General features: G+C 37.9%; 1 protein-coding gene across 2 annotated transcripts in view; it reads left to right on the forward strand.

Moving 5' to 3' along the window:
• The first annotated feature begins 5,218 nt into the window (after positions 1-5,218).
• Positions 5,219-18,290, forward strand: part of LOC124359263 (ichor) — a 45,683-nt gene continuing 32,611 nt past the window's right edge. The window contains exon 1 of one of the 2 annotated variants that reach the window (XM_046811873.1): positions 5,219-5,544. The gene's annotated coding sequence lies outside the window, so the exon portion shown is untranslated. The remainder of the gene's footprint in view (positions 5,545-18,290) is intronic. The other variant, XM_046811874.1, reaches the window with a different exon arrangement.

Consider the following 18,290-nt stretch of genomic DNA (forward strand, 5'->3'; position numbering starts at 1 on the left):
ATTGGGAAGCAGAAAAGATTTATTGCTTGCCCTTGGGAAGGGTTGCTTGTTGTATTTCATACTGAAAAGGAAACCTCTAGCCTTTTTAATGGATTCAATGGTGGCAGGAAATAACATCACTGCTTTTTAGGGGTAGTCTACCCTGCCCACCTTTTGCACCCATTCCGCTCTTTTCACTGTTGGCCAGTCAAAACTATCGACAGAGGTAAAAAAAAAAAAAAAAAAAAAAAAAAAAAAAAAAAAAAAAAAAAAAAAAAAACACTGTTTCTCGTAGAACTTTGTAGGACAAGTACACAGTAAATCAATTCGTATATTTTAGTCAGGTGACAAAACAAGACATCGTCTATAAATTTTAAGTTCCCTGGAGTTCGATAACCTATGTCATAAAAGTACGGCGATTCTGTTTCCAATCACCTATGCTTAATGCAGTGGTAGTTGTTTTTGAAAATCTTATTTTGATACCTCTGACTTGATATTAAACCATACAATGTAAAATTCCATGTGGTATGCTACATGCCGTCTTTTGTCTGTTGTCACCACCCTCATTGTGCGTTTTTCTGCATATTTTAGAAGGTCGTGAAACTCGCCATGGATTATCACAGCTGGATACATCGTACATTTTATTAATGTTAAACCTAAAAGTAACACCTACATTTCAAAATTAGACCTACCAAAGGAAATGCTAATATCAACGAAATATTTTTATTAATTTATTTATATTTAATACAGCGGTGTCTCCTTAACAGCGATTTTATAATTTGCCTCCAAATTAATTGACCAAAATGAATTTGATATTTTTACTGTTAAAATAGTCACAGGAGCGATCCTTAATTGGTGCTAATTTAGAATCTATCATTGTCGTTTCTTCGTTGAAGTCCAAGGTTGCTACTTTGCTGCAAGTCATATTATCGTTACAAACACTTCCAGTGTTTCTCCACGTCCACGTCCACATCCGCCTCCGCCCTTCCATTTCGAATAAACCGAATTTAGTGAAGAGCGAACCCGCTTCGTGCTGACATGAGCAGGTACTCTGTACACCAGTAGATCACGGCAACAGTACTCGAGGCTGTAACGGTTGGTAAGCCTGCGTGACTGAGCAGTGAGTTGTAGAGTGGTGGTGGTGGTGGAGAACCTGCTCCTACTCACCCATCCTTGACTATTGGCTAATGGCACCAACTGTACCTGACAATTATTGCAGTCGCCCGATAATGTGCTTCTAGTTCTACTTTTGGGCTATTATTACACCAGTTGTCTACCCTCCCCCGCCCGTCCCCTGGGCTGGGAATACCCCATGACGCACCACGCCACAGTTCCACTTATTGTATTATATTTATCTGTTGGCGATAAAAACATGTGAGTAAATAATTGTTTAGCAGGATCGTCAAGATAACACAGTGTCTCTCTCTTTAACCTTTAACACCCCTTACCCCCCCCCCTCCACCACTCTAATATTACTGTTCCCAAGGGAATTCTGAAACACACAGTTCTAAAAATATCGGTTTTCAACAAGTTTCAACATGAAAATGCCAATTTAAAACAGTGAAACCAAAGCTAGATTTATACTAATCAGAAGCTTTTATTTCGTGCGGGAGCAACTCGATATTTATAACGATTTTTACTTCTCTAAATCAGGGAGAAATAGTCTGTTTCTGGTTAATTGCAGATTACGCATCTCAAGGAATAAACGGTGCCTTATGGTGCATGATGCTCTGAAAGAAATATGCCTAGTTGATTTGCGGTGGTTTTAATGTATTAACTAAACGGGTTTTAAGTGCACGAGCCACGATGCACGAATTTGTTACGTTACCAAGATCCCGTTCTCTCGTTAATCTTAGAAAAGCCAGGTACTCAATAATCATACATTATAATAATCCTAGATCAAATTAGTGCTGCAGTTACATAAATGTTTGTTTATTATTCGCTGTTACACACTCAATACGGTCTGCAGTTTACCAGACATATTATGGGCAACCATTTTTAAACGAATTTCAAAACGTATTTGAAGTTTGTAATGATAATTTGAACTCACTTTTGCATTCCGTCTTGCTGGAACATTCCTGAAAGATCGGATGTCTAACGCCTAATGGTGATGGTGAAACATACATTATACTCAAAGTCTTCGCATCATCTGAGTTCTAAACTGGCCACATCTTTCTGTCTTAAGGTACGTAATTAAATGTTGTTTCAGATAGAGTAACGCAAGAGATCGTTCAAAAACAAATAAAAAATTTGAAGAAAGTTTCAACCACCATATTTGGCAAAATCCGCATTGATTAACACGTTTCACTGTTTCGTTTGCTCTTTTTTTAACCATACATTTACGAAATGCATGTTTTAAAATGGGAATTTATTGCCTCAATCGAACGAAGTGTTAATACACATTGATTTATTTCAACTATTTTTAATTGCAATTATAGATTCTTGTGGTTTATAAGAAGTGTGTAATATACGAGTATTAACATACGTTGTTGCTTCATCTTAATCCTTGAAAAATTGTGATCTTTATGTACCTAAGCATTTTGGTATTTTAAAACTATCTGATTTCATAGTATTTGGATTTATAAACTGTATTTGTCCTTGTACATACTGTATCTTGTGCTTCAGTCTTTAATTATATAGCTGTGCGGTGTTCTTAAATATAAACTGATAAAAGAGAGTATCGAAAGGTTCGATAGAACGTATCGAAGCATTCTTCTAGCGTCATCACGCTATACGAACTTTGAAAATATGCTGCCTTTGTCTTTGGACCCCAAAATCAGTAGAATTCATCCTTGGACCAAGAGGAACCTATATGCCAATTTTCAATTCTCTAGGACTTTTTTATCAAGCGTTATTACAAGGACGACGACAACATTTTAAGAAGAACCGTAATAACGCTAAATAACTAGGTATATTATGTTCTAACGCTGAATACTGCTTGTACTCAATGGATATTCATTCTGTAAATTTTTTATCCCTGGTTTGGGGCTTGAAGGATGAAAAACTAATCATCCCTGACAGTTCCGTTCCAAGTGGGTCGGGAGGTGAGGTGGTTGTTAACTAGTAATGGTGGTGGTTTACTCGTGACGGTTGAGTTGCTTACAAAGTACCTGTCAGCGAAGTGGTGCACTCCACAACGATTTGAGGCAAATTCCGGATGTCACTGCCTCAAGAGCATGGTTAGATCCTAAACTACTCCTCAGCAAGAACAGGCACGAAACCTGTGATTAATAGATGTCCGGTGTCACGTAATGCTACTCACAAAGTTTAAAACTACTACAGAACTAAAAGAGGTCACATCAATCGACATCTGCTACGTGCAATACGATGGTTGCTGACACAAGAGCAACTGTTATAATGATTAGTGAACCGTGAGATATGGTTTGTAGTAGATGCGATCACGAGTGTATGAGCAACGCTCCGATTTTAAATGTACTGTGTGTTGAGTAGTGTGCGGAGGTACTACTTCAAATGGACTGCGGACGAATCGAAAATAGCTAAATACAGAGATAACCTCTAATTGGATCTGGCATTGTCTCAGAAGAACAAGTTGATAACATATGCTCAGTCATTTGGTTCTGTGTCTCTTCGTTTTTAAACTCGGAGCTTTTGAAAAGTTTGACCCTTACGCCTCGACTGATCAGGGCAATTACAGATTCGAAATGGGACAAATATGAACTGAATGGTATAAAGATACAGGTGTTCCGCTGGGTCAACGCCATGTCCACAAGTATTTCTCGGAATTGCAAGGGGCAAGTATTGTGGGTACTAGCTTTATATTCCTTTTCTATCCTTATTTAAACCCACTTCTGTTTCTGTATTTCTGGCAATGTTTAAAATTATAGTAACTTTGAATAAACTATTTTTACTATGAATGACGTAAACATGGTGAGAGGGAGGGGGTGACGCCACTCTCCTTGGGTATTCCTTGAACCAAGCTTTCGACCAAGTTTTTGGTATCTTCACGTTTCAAGTTCTTTCTATCCAAAGTTATCTCTCGGAAGAACAGCCAGACGAAAAAACAACAATGAGATTTTAAGAAGCTGTCGGCTTCTAAATCAAAGTATGCATTATTTAAATTTGATATTATCCATTGACCACTCGAGTAATAGGCCTATATATATATATATATATATATATATATATATATATATATATATATATATATGCATCGTGAATTATTAAGTTTCAGAATTTAAGAAAGAATCACATCTATAGTGTGAGAGCTTTAGAAATAGATTAATACCAAACGTGTGTATACAATAGTTTTAAATACTTCAATTGCCGTACAAAAACGAAAGCATTCTTAAAAAAAATAATCGACCCTCTACTTGTACAGCAGTACGTTACGTAACTGCTTTTTATACCTCCATATTCTGGTTTTACATGGGTAACATAGATAAGGAAGACTTGTCGTTTTTCTCCATAACATTTGAGATACCGATTACATTTTCGAACGTAAATCCTGTATGCCACTGCTAACAAGTAGGATTTATTTAATATAGGCTAAGGTTTTAGATAGAAATAGAAATATGGTCTTCCAGAGCAGTCACCGTCGTTCAGTCGTAATAGGTTAAACAAATGTAATATTTTTCTAAATTGCAGCTATGAAGTTAATAAAGGAGAGTGTACCCACACATGAAAGCAATATACAGTTCAAGTTGCAATAAATGTGACAATGTGTGTGTGGTGCCACCCACTTTAATTTTATATCTGCATTAAGTTGAAATAATAAATTCCTTAAATCATAAAATTAACCATGTTGTACAAAGATGGAAAAAAATAAGTTACTTTTCCAGTTCGGGTTGTAGTTGAAAACAACGTAATAATGCTTTCTTTAAATTATAAAAAAAAAAAATATATAAAAATGAAAAATAAAAACCAGACGCTCTTGACATGTATTGTATGAGGATCCGTTGGAGCAAACTCTCAGGACACTCCGTATCTGGTTACATCAGCAAACAATCCTTCAGCGATCCTCCGTAGCAGGTCATCAACATCTTGGGCGATGACGGGAACTCCATCTTATCATCATTGTATCCGCCCGCTTCCGTAGCCCAAACCCGTTAAGACCTTATGACATTTCCGAGGGCCACGGCTACGGCGGTGCTGTACGAGCGCGGGAGCAGGCCGGCGAGGCGCGGGCGCTAGTACTGTTATAGGGGAGGGGGGGAAGTAGGTTAGTGTCCCACCCCACCCCCCTCCAGTCGAGGGCAATGGTCCCCGTCGCAGTTGGGCTCCGACCTCCGGTACGGCGTGTCTTCTGTGACTCCAGTGACTCACTGTGTTCTGTGACTCGTTCAGTGACTGTGTCGCCTCTCGGGATACTGGATACCCTCTCAGCAGCCGCGAACTAAGGATACTTACCTCCGCCTTCTGGTTCTCTGTGAGTTCTTCTCAAGGATTTTCCCAATTTTCCTCGTAGTTGGTTAAAATGGTCGTTGGTGTTGAGGTACCGGTAACGTTCCACGATGACACCGATTCCGTGTGTGTTCGCCCCGAGGATGAGTAGGCCTGGGGCCCGCAGCCACAATCTCAATCAGCGACCTGCCCGGGCCAACCCAGGTATGCGCAGGTTCATCTGTTTATCTGTGATTTGCCTCTTTTTATTATTTATCAATGAGATGTACAATATTTTATCCCATGTATAGGTAGATATGCGAGGGCAATCCACAATGTAATACGCACTCAGACGGCCTTGAACGTAGTTACGACGTAAAGACGTAGTTCTGATAACAGTGTCTGAAAGACAACAAAATACACACTCTGTCGTTACAAACAAAACAAAAATGATAAATTCTGCTTTAGTACTTGTTGGCATTGTGAGTTAATATTTTAAATATTATACTGTGTCAATCGTGGATTTATTTAACAAGTACTGTGCAATCAGATTTATTTGGCCACTGACTGTATGATGTTAAATAGTGAAATATACAGTATAGCCTGTATAATAAATAGAGTTGACGAGTTGACAACTGTGCGTATCAGTGTTACTGTAGAATGTAGGCCTCGGTAGCGGCAGCGGCAGCGGCAGTAGTCAAAGCCTGCGCAAGCACCCAGGACGCTATCAGCCCGTTTATCAGCCACGCACCGTTATGGCCCATTCCTGACTGCGCTTCTCACCCACCACCCGTATTCGTGCGGTATATCTGACCTTACACTCTACAACTTAACACTGTAAGCTTCTTTCACTTCTTCATGTAAGGGCTGTAATCAGGGTGAAATTTCAGGGAATAAGTTACTTGTATTTCTGGCCATCCGGGAATTTAATGGATAACTAAACACTTCTCGGTAGCCAAGAAGTGCAGTGGTTCGAACTTTTAAAATATTTCTAAAAGACAAGTTTTACTTACTTGACCAAACAAGGATAAACACTTCTAATAGAATGGTTCTACCCGGAATTCCCCTGAGTATTGTCATAAAAAATCCTTTAAAAACTAAGCCAAATTTCTAGTTAAATATATAATTTCAGTGAAAAATGTAAGAATTAATAGTTGCTTCCAACTAAAACGAATTTTCACTACATGACTCCTCTAACAAACCATTCGAAATGATCAGCATACACAGTTTATACCTGTAAACAGCTCCTAAACTGTGGATTGTATTTTCTGTAATAAGTACTTCATACTTTTCAATGTGCGGAGTCTGGGGTTGTACAAGACGAAGGAGTAGATGGTCAAGGGGCTAGAGTTGAGAGCGGGTACTAGCCGGCCACAACTGGGTCACCGGGGCTTCTGTACCCCACTTTTAAATGTGGTCCGTCTCACTGACATTCTCGCTTCATTGCTCCTTCTATTGTTTTTGTTGTTCGATCTAGAATCAGTCAGACAGGAGATCTATTTTGCACAGTAATTAGTTTAAAAGAAAAATTGAGATTCTGAATTTTACCCCCTGCTTTTCTAATATGTACTGTTATCAACTAAAATTCAGATTCCCTGCTACTAACAAATGAAAATGCGTAGTTCTGTTTACCACGCCTTCACATACATGTCGTTCTTGGCCGTAAATATTAGCATAACGATTTTAACATAATATAAAATTATTTCTTGTGTACTTGTTTTCTTATGTATTGTCTGGAAAGTTTGTAAGAATTATGACTGTAGTGGTTGTAAAATATGCGAAGCAAAGCGCGGAAATTGATGTCTAACGGTAGAACTCCATGAGTCATGGTAATGGGTCATAGTCCTCGTTGCGCAATTTTGAGTTCCAAGACGCAAAACCCGCGCTTCTCGGGAGCGTTGTATAACCGCTGAGGTTTATGTGACGGTGGACTTTACCAAGAATTTTTCAAACGGATCCTCTGATTAATAACCCTTCCTGGCGTGATAGTGAAAGTGTGAAAATACTTAGAACAGCGAGTATAACAGTTCTCGCTTGCAGTTACGCAGAATTTACGCACATATTACAAAACAGTACAAATACTATCCATCTAAGATTAGATTGTCGAAGGTTACAACAATTAGAAGATTACGTGGTAGTTACATTAGTTGATAGAGCTTATTTTTAATTAATCTATAAGTGCATAATAAAAACGTAACCAAGCAACAGTATTTACCAGTAATGCATGGCCATTAACTCAAAATCAAGGAAATTATCATTATGAATAGTATGTACATGCAGTAACACAAATACGAGAGGCAAATCACAGTTAAACATACGTAGGAACCAACAAGGGTTATAAAATGTCGCGGTGAACACTTCGGTATCTGTCGTCAGTTTTCGGGTGATTCCGTCTTAATTCGCTGTCATTGACCCTTTCTTGTATATAGCCTTCACGCTTATCGATTAACTAACTGTACATGGTGAGCGCTCATGGGCAGGTGTACGTCGTGCTGGCGGAGGCCGGAGGCCCAGCCCGACATTTAGGCAGTCCGTCGCAGACATTTGACCGGACCAAATGTTCCTCTACCTAGAGTACCAGGAAAGGTCTGTTTACAAGCAACTGGAAAGGCCTTGGCGTCGTCCTTTATGATCTAGAAATATTTTCCTGCTAATGTTTGCCCTACGATTTATGGTTTCGCACAACCAAGGACGTGCCAGAATGTCATACACCGCGTGTGAGTTGTTAAATTCTCTTGTAGCATTGTTTTCTTTATAAAATTAAAAAATTTATTGCAAACTAATTCGAACTTTATTCATTTAATAATTTTAATTCAAAGAGTATGTCCAACACGCAATAAATTAATCCCACCACGGCTGATAACAATCCCAAGAAAGCCCATGTGTAGTCTGCCCATGAGAGTTCACTTTGTCGGTGACAGTACTAACTCGACACCAGCTTTGTATAAATTCATGTGCACAGGTTATTTTTGTAAATAATACATATCCTATTCATAGTATGTAGTATGGTGTACGTATTAACAGCTTATTTATACATACAGTCTTCCCAATGAATCTTTACAACCCATTTCTTAATTTTATCTGAATATTTGTATTATCTGTTTTCTTGATTAAGCGATTGAAATGTGAATATTCCATAGAACAACGTATAAGCAAGAACTGTCCCGTGTCCAGTTTGAACGATGTAAAAGGATTTTCATAAATTCTTACTTCTCACTTCTTTAATCCATCTTTTTAGTGATGATACTTAAGTATGGGCAATGCTAAATACATCTGAATAGTATTGTTATCAATCAACTGTTCTGATGTCTTTGGAATTCCTGTAACGAAATAAATTACTTTAATAATTGATGGGTCAGTTCATTAAGTAGGATTAGTTATCATATGCATTGATAGATGCATAGATGCTTTGTATATTCATAGCTTATGTGCCCGTATTTTACAGTTGAATACTTCTCTACATTTCTACATTATGAGGACTATCAAGACGACAGCATTAATTTTTATTTTAAGTTTTCGCTTAGAAAGTAAACTTAGCGATTTTACGTTGATAGATAGACAAGTAAGGGACGATGGAGGCAGTTCGATGATCGACTTCACGCTAAGTTGATAATCGTTTATTAAAATGTTGATTAATGATTGCATGAGGAAGTTAAGAGTGACAATATGGCTAATATAAACAAGTAACGAATGGTCGGTGACGGGTCGTATGCATTGTACAACAGTACCAGGCTTGTATTGTGCGGGGCGACGGGGCGCCTCACCGTGGCGCGACGGGCAGCATTGTACCCGTCCTCGAGCATTGACTCCGGATACACGCCGAGATTCGTATATCTGTGAAAATACTTCGACTGTATTTCCTGCATCGATACTGTTATCAAGGAATAAACAAATAATCGACTATAAGCTCGATTTATCCTGTAAGAGACCTGCACTAAAACTGAGGCGACGAGTTGCTAAAATGTTGCTAAAGATGGGTAGTCAGATGGGACAAACAAAAAAGCGCAAACTCTAATTAGACTTCAACTTGAGAAAATCATCTCATTTTATCTTCTTAGTTGAATCTTTACGTTATCATACTATTAATCGTGCAGTGTATTATGTATTCACTGCATCATTGGCACAATAAATGTAGGCTGTATATATGTATGCAATGTAAACGAAGTGTACAATTTTGAATTGGTTTCGTAGACTATCGTTTGGGCCTATTAGACATAATCTAAGACACAAGCGTTTACTATAATATTCATGTATTCTGCATTTAAAATTGGTTTAAGTTGACAAATTGAACTATTAAAATGAATTCTGACTTAGTAACCTTTATTACAGTAATATTTACTTATAAACGTGTACTAGAAGCCCAAAGTCCGCGGACAATGAAGTGAACAGCCATCTTGACCAAGCGATCAGCAGTGACTTGAACGGCTGGTATACCAGGAGTTGACGCGGTATAAAGATGCTAGTGTTGTATAATATCGTATGTGCATACCGTATCTTTGCACGATATTCTTTCAAACATATCTTATAAACTGAGCCTACTTGTGGAAGTTACCTACCTATAAACCCTATCTAAGTAAATATAACGTGCTATTTGATCAGTCCAGTTTTAACAGTGCGAAAGCTAGAAAATAGTTCTTGCTTAGTTGAATATTAAACAACTAGTCAAGTGTCATCTTTCGCCATATTATTTAATCACTTCAAATGCCCATTCTTAAAATAAAATACAAGTTTAAGTCTGTCTGTGTAACTTTACCAGCACAATACAAATTTAAAAAACGGCAAAGTTTTCACAGGTCTTAACCTAACCCAATCGTACAAAATCAAAATGGACAGATTGCCTAATAGAAACTTGTTTGGCGTAAAGCTTATCCGTAAAATCGTATATTATTTTCCGCTTTTACGCATTCCACGGTCGCGAGGAATATTTTTGGGGTGTGGCCTTGAAGAGCGCTGCAAACAGCTGCAGGGCGACCTTGAGGAATACGGGAGAGCCTAACAACAACTCCAGCAAGAGATGTCTCCGTGTCACTAGCACTGGCTATAGTCTACGTCTTTGTTGCCTTTAAAATAGTATTGTGAAAGCTCAGTTACACCTGGAGATGTGCGGTGACGCGGAGCAAATGTTCGTACTTACCGACCGCTCGGACCCGTCAGCCTCGGGGAGAAGTGCTGTCTACTGACTTGACACTCCCGGACACACTGTAGGTTTACTACATCATTATACTACTCTGCACTCTTGGCTTCCACACACAAGTGAAACATATTATTACAAACGGTTTCGTCAATCAAGTCTGCACATTGCAATTTAATTTTAATCGGTGTTCTTATGGGATTATTACTACATTAATTCTTCCTGTAAAACACCGAGTGACCTCACAACAAACTTTAGATATTAGACAGAATTCATATAAAGTACATTGAGAAACATACAAACCCTTAAATGGCTGCACTCTTTTCGCCTAAGATAATTATAATATTTTCCCACATCCCGATTTCATCTCATAAAATCCTTTAGGAGTTAACGTACAACAAAGATTAACTTACAATATAGATTTTCTTGCACTTTTCTTGAGCCGTCTGTACTGATTTTAGCCTCCACAAAGACAATGTTAAACTCCAAAAACTGTTATAACCTTACTTTCATCATGAAATTCTGAGAGATGTCTCATTCTAAACAAATTAATAATACTCATCCGACCCTACATACATGTATGTTTTATTACTTTCTTAGAAAATCACAAACTTTTTGCACTATATCGTTTAAACAATAACAAATTATGGAAGATAAAACACATATTTCAACACGGTTCCATATGTACTACTAATCATATCTTTAAAATGAGTTACCTCCCATAATTATTATAAAACCAAAAATAAGGTAGTAAAAGTGTTGGAAGTTAACACTCAAAGTCGTTTCTCTACAGCCTGCTGCTCTTGATGCGTGCACAATGGTAGTCAAAATGTGGAAAAGACGAATATGGATTCCGAATTTTGAGATTCTAACTTAAAATTTCTGCTTAGTACACAGGAGTTTTTCCATTAACTTATGCACAAGAATCTGTAACGTTTATCAATAACGGGTATTCATATAGTTTAAAGATATTGAAAATTTAAAAATAAAACGCATTCATGTGACATAAGTTAGCCAAGTATTAGTATTAATAAATAGCTACTCCAGCTAAGTTCTTTCAAATTCGACTTTTAAATAATTCTGAATTCCAAATCTGGTTTTCCCAACGCTGCTTTTCGTGGAGGATTATGTGGTAATCTACATGTACAACGGTTTTATCCATGATACACGTTACTATTTATTGTCTAAATTCGTGTACAGAACGCAATTATATTAAAATGTACAAAGGAAATAAAATCGACATTTTTTTGTAAGACTTTTAATAAAACTCATACAATTTGATTACCAGCGTCAGGTGTGCGGGTTGATTTATTAGGCCTAACGATGGATAAATCCATCTCCTGTTCTCTTAGTGTATAGTTATGAGCCGCATCTTTTGCATAATGATCTTTACAAGATCGGATGGCGATTATCTCAACATAAAATGGCAAAGCTGCAACTAGCGTGTTTGCTCAAGGGATGGATGACCAAGAAACCCCGCGGCCTGCCAACACAGACATTGTTGATGGTTCTGATAATACGTTAGTTGAACATGCTCAAAACAAAATAAAAATACTTCAAGGCATGAAACACCCCTCAATTTCATGCTTCCTAACTGATTATTATAATAAACATTATTGTAAAAAAATAACTTTTAAAGGTATATAAAAAAAACTCCCTTGACTCGGTGCGGTCTGCAACTTCTACACGTTATACGTGACAGTTACTGCGTACAAATAATAATTTTAAGACCTTCGTGGATAAATTAATTCCATGCAACATAAATTACCGGCTATCCAAACAATGATTATAAGTTTTGGCAGAACCTAGTTTGAATTGAATTAAGGTTGTAAACTTTTATAGCTCCGGAGAGCGTTGGAGAGTTTGTTCAGAACTATGGAAATTCCACTTTGCAAGTATAAATAGAGGTTGATTAATGTTGATAACAAATACAAATCACAAACCAGGTCGGCACGACCCGGCTCCGAGCGGACCTGCGCGCGGCGTTGGTTTATTCAAGTAGAGTACTCCGAGCGGACAATATTGTTTGGACAAAGTAGGCGAGGTGATTTGATGACGCGGCTCCGAGCGGACCTGCGCGGCGTTGGTTTATTCAAGTACTGTAGAGTACTCCGAGCGGACCAGACAATATTGTTTGGACAAAGCAGGCGAGGTGATGTGACGACGCGGCTCCGAGCGGACTTGCGCAGCGTTGGTTTATTCAAGTACTGTAGAGTACTCCGAGCGGACCAGACAATATTGTTTGGACAAAGCAGGCGAGGTGATGTGACGACGCGGCTCCGAGCGGACTTGCGCAGCGTTGGTTTATTCAAGTACTGTAGAGTACTCCGAGCGGACAATATTGTTTGGACAAAGCAGGCGAGGTGATGTGACGACGCGGCTCCGAGCGGACTTGCGCAGCGTTGGTTTATTCAAGTACTGTAGAGTACTCCGAGCGGACAATATTGTTTGGACAAAGCAGGCGAGGTGATGTGACGACGCGGCGGCCGAAGTTCCGTTAGCCTCCCACCGGACAGTGGTACTGGGCCAGTACATGTACACCTGCGCCTAACTGGATATGTCGATATTAGATAGTTTTGGCCATATACGAGTAAGCTGCACAAAGTGGTATTGATCACGTATAGCTATCCAAGATGTGACAAATGATAGATACAGTGCGCCATGACTGCCTGACACTGTTCTTGGGTTACACTAAAACAAAAATAAGAATAACCTTTAGGTGAGGTGAACTAAATATATTATCAGTATTTTGCAAGTAATGCCCTCACAGGATAGAATAATCTTCTCTTGAATATATTATTTATCACTGTGTATGTATGGTTCCTACAATGATAACAGGAGTATTTAAGGATCAAACCGGTCACAGATGATTAAAATCAAAGACTTTCCGGAGGGATAAGGATTTCATTGATTATTTTTTAATTGTTGCTCATGCTAAACCCCTGTATAGAAATTCGCTGCAATAACAGATTACAGCGTTGCCAAATCCTAAATGGAAATGAAGGGGGAAGGAACAGGCCAACCGCCTTTGGCGCGAAGCTTACCAATAAATGGGGGATCTTATCTGCAAAACCTGAACAATCGCCTGAGGTTCTCCTCGAAACGTGAAAGATACTCGGGGCCCTGAAATATACACAGGGTCAACTGAACAACTTCTAGGTCTACATTACGCTCTGCCCTCTCTTCACAACCACAGCCTAGTCAGACTACAAATCCTCTCCGACCAGTATGCCCACCAGTATTTCCCCTCTAGAAGCCCAACTACATGTTCTGCCCACTGCCGACAAGAACCGAGTGGTAGATCTACCTTTTATAAACATGTCACATCACAGCAGTCACAACCAAGCAAAGTAAACCGTCTAGAGTACCACGTGCATTCAATAAATTATTCTTCATGCTACTACACAAATTATGGATCTAGCTTACTGTACGGTATAATTTATGTACAATCTCTGCCTGCCATCAAATGACTTTCTAGGGTGTGATTATGTCTGTCATAATTGATATACACTGATAAGAAATTAGGCTAAATATTTAATATTTATAGCATTAAGACAAATAACAAATACTGTACATTTTTATTAGCAGCAAAATCCTAAACTGTAATTTAAATTAATACATTTTTTGGTATTCCTTGCACATTACAGAATCAGGCCTGGCTGTTCTAAAACAGTTTCTAAGATGTACGTACAAAAGATAATCTAACCACGTTTCCTTCGAAAAAGAGTAGCCTAGTTGTGATAACACGCGCCAAACACAATTTTTACAGCCGAACATAATTTATATATTTGATGCTATAACACTGGCATTACAATGATGCAAAACTATAAATATCTTCAAACACATATCTCTACTCTTATCTTCGCATTCCTACCCATCCCAATACAGGTCCTGTTTAGACATTCTACCGCCTTCCTAACATCAGAGATAACTCCAATTCGACAGTCAATATCGGCTGATAAGAGTCAACTTAGATACGCCTTCAATACAATTTACCTGTACAAAATTATTTATCTAAATACGCGTATATAGGAAGTATTCGAGAATATTTTGGCCAATGAAGAGTGTGTCTGGAGAATTATGTACACAGCTGCTCTTAAATTGACATAATGCGACTGACTATATGGAGTCTAGACGACTTACTTAGTATCTTTCCTGAAGTACTGATAACACGCTATTATGGGGTGTGATTCCTTAATTATAAGGGATCGAGCGCCCAGGCCAATGAATACCAGGCGGTGGTACTGGCCCAATACAAGTACAGCAGCGCTTACCGTGAAACGTTTAAGTAGAAAAAACAGTATTTTCTATAAAAGTACTTTTATACAAAGTTTAAGACGGTTGACTGTTAGACGAGACTGGATGAGACTTGCGGATAGAACATTACACAATGGGTTGTACCTTAAGGCTTTTCCTTAATACCTATGTTATTTCCGACCCCAAGAATGGCGTGTAACAGTACTTTACACGTCTATATTTGACAAGGGGTGGAATTGAGCAAGAGTTGCCAAAATGCGGGGCTATTTGGGTACCAGGATCTGTCTGTGTAACGGGCCGCCCCATTGGCCCCATTCCGGCGTCATAGACGAGTGCTGCCTGCCGGATACTGGTCTTGGTATCTGGTACTGGCCTGTCTTGTCGTCAACCATTTCATGCATCGTGGAAAGCAAAAGTATTTCTCATTTAAATATTTCACTTTTGTATAAAGTTTGAAAAAAAAATCGTTTGAATGACGAAACAGACTTTTTGACACCGTGCATAAATATAAGTTACATGCATAATTCTAAAAAAACTTCTCTTATTTCAGAAATAAAAGATGAATGGAACATCTTAACACTATAATCCGAGCAATAATGTATTATTTTCGTAGCAAACGTTTTGTATTAACTATAATAAATGTTTACGTAACTATAAACATTGTGTTTTGCAAGTACTGAATTCATCATTTGCAGTATTGAGTGGAGTGATGTACCAAACTTAATTATTATTGCATTATACAGAAGAGCAATGCGAAGTGGTTACCTTCAAGTATGTCGACTCTAACAATGATCATTGACAGATGAGCGTTTCAGAACAAAATTAAGAAACAATATAAATAAAATTATTTGTAGATCTCGTGACGACAGGTACGTTATCGAATGATGGCAGGCAATGCCTCTGTGGATGACAGCGTAGAGACGTAGGCCAGTCTCATTGGTCGCTACAGTCAACAACAAACATAAATAACAAGTTGACTGATAATAACAGTTTACCACTGGGCAACTACAGGTTTCGTATCAACTGCGTTATAAAATGTAATGTAACCAAATACTACAGTACCCTCTAATTTATTTCTACGCACACTTCATTCTTTAGTTTTAAATCAAATTAGGTTTTATAGCTCAGAATCCAAAAGAATATCCATTATCAATTTTGAACTCTTCCTTTACAAAATAAACGTATAACGGCTACTTAATTTGCCTGCGTCGATTATTTATTAAGATGAAATCTAAACAGTTATTGTACAAAATGTAGGCTATTATTCAATTCTACTGCACACACTGTATGATAAAGATTCGTTTACCAAGAAACTACGAAAAGACGTCATTTTCTAGTTTTGTACATAAGTTCATTCCGTAGGAAAATACTTATAATATTATCTCTCATGTCATAAGTTCCGGGTAAGACTAAGTTGTGTATTTCTCTTTCCGTACATCCTAAAACCAATTCCGGTTCCAATATTAAAATTTGGGCTAATAAAACATAAAAGTACTTTTTTGAACACCAAAACGGTTGTAATTTATTATTCAGTCCTAAACTGGTATATGAAATAAAAAGATATATCGTAATTGCATACGCCTTAAATACGGGCATTAGCCAGTCTTATTCAATAAGAGTTGTGGGATAACGTCCATTGGCGTTTGTACAGTTTTTATGCGCTTACTGCACAACGTAGATCAATAGAAACCCATTTTGAAACTTCAAGACATTTATAAATACTTTAATGTACACTTCTGCCATATATCTGAATCCTATAAGATGGCGTGCGGCTATTCAAAGGTTGAAAGTGAAATTGTTATGTTGCTGAATAATCTATCGATGGCGTAGAGCAAAACTGCAACAAACCTGGGTATGATACTATTTAACATACCTGAAAGTAATCGATTTAATTAAAAGTTTCAGTTTTACGATCGTTTTTATTAACTTCGGAAGTATTTTAAGGGTTTTACAACAGAGATAGTTAATAAAATTGTTTTAAATTGTGAGTTAATACACTCATGCAACGTTTTTTGTGATTGAATATTGAAATTAAATTATGCTATTGCCATTTATACAAATTTAATGAATGTAAATAAAAAGTCTTTTGACAAGGTATTTGGTCTTCTGATAATATTTTAGTTTGGTTATTTAAACACTTGTGAAGTAACGGCCAGAAACAAAATAATTGAATCGTAAATAGTAAGAGCTCTGTGGTGTAGTGGTAGCGCACTCACCCAAGTGTGTGTGTGTGTGTGTGTGTGTGTGTGTGTGTGTGTGTGTGTGAGAGAGAGAGAGAGAGAGAGAGAGAGAGAGAGAGAGAGAGAGAGAGAGAGAGAGATCCGGGTTCGTGTCTCGGCGGAGCAAGTAGTTTTTGTGATTCAATATTTATTTAAATTAATTTACGATATTGCTATACATACAAGTTTATATAGAGTAATAAAGTATTCAAAAACCAAACATCTCTAGACACCACTTATATGCTTATAAATATTTTAAACATAGTTTCAAGATGGTCGACCTTTATATTTGTATAGTTATATACCAATATGCCAACCATTGAAGTGTCGTATTTAACGTTGTACAAATGTACCATACTTTCAAATCTATTAACGTATCTCGAATCCGATATTTAATATTTATTTGTATAGACGACAACCACACGGTAGCCAACTGTGTCGAAAAGATTACTTTATTTTTGTATTCTAACGGTGCACATATCGTGACCGTATAGTTTGCTTTCGTTTCCATATCTTCACATCACTGTAGTCGTTGTGTGCTATTATTACATAGTACTAATAATTTTGTAAATCCAGTGAGAAAAATTATTTTGTATCTTTGTTATTAATTTTAATTAACGTCGCACTATATTCATCCAAAAAGTGTTGATTTATATAATGTAACATTCCACTTCTAAAACAGTTTGGTTATTGTGACCAATCGATAGAATGGTTAATCGAAGCCGTATAAAATTGATGACTACACAATTCGTGTATAAGGTCCTGTTATTCCTACACATACACATACACATGGACAGACAAGTGGCGTGGCAGAGAAAGGAGACTTGTGTGACAGCGCGTGTGTGGCCACAGTTCCGGCTCGTAGTATCCCTGCTGTCCGGTCCTATCCGGCTAGCCGCGCCGCGCCACTCCGCCACTGCCACTGCCGCCGTGGAGTTCCCTGCCCCTGCCCCTGACTCACAAGACGATGCCATCCACTTTCTCTTCCAGTTATCCACCATTTCTCCTCTCCACTCAATAGCCGCTCAAGCATCCTCCAATACTCCCTATTAGAGCAGGCCATTCATTGTGCAAGCGTGATAACTTCAGCTGCATTACAAGGACATTCATTATGATTTTGTATGTGTAAAAGTCGCTAATTAATGTGTTATATGTATTTTTACTTTAAACGTCCAAGAATATTGTATCCGGGTTGTTAACCAAGCGCATTATTCAAAACTCAGCAGCCAACAAAACAATCTAGAGGTTGGAGCTCTTAGTTATTCAGTTCGATTAAAACAATAGGTACGTAAATGGTTTGGATCTTCGAAGTCTATTTCGTATTACAAATTTCGTAAAAGAACAAAACCAGATGACAGTAAAAG

This window comes from Homalodisca vitripennis, chromosome 4 (assembly GCF_021130785.1).
Source record: "Homalodisca vitripennis isolate AUS2020 chromosome 4, UT_GWSS_2.1, whole genome shotgun sequence".
In the NCBI taxonomy this organism is placed as follows: Eukaryota; Metazoa; Arthropoda; class Insecta; order Hemiptera; family Cicadellidae; genus Homalodisca; species Homalodisca vitripennis.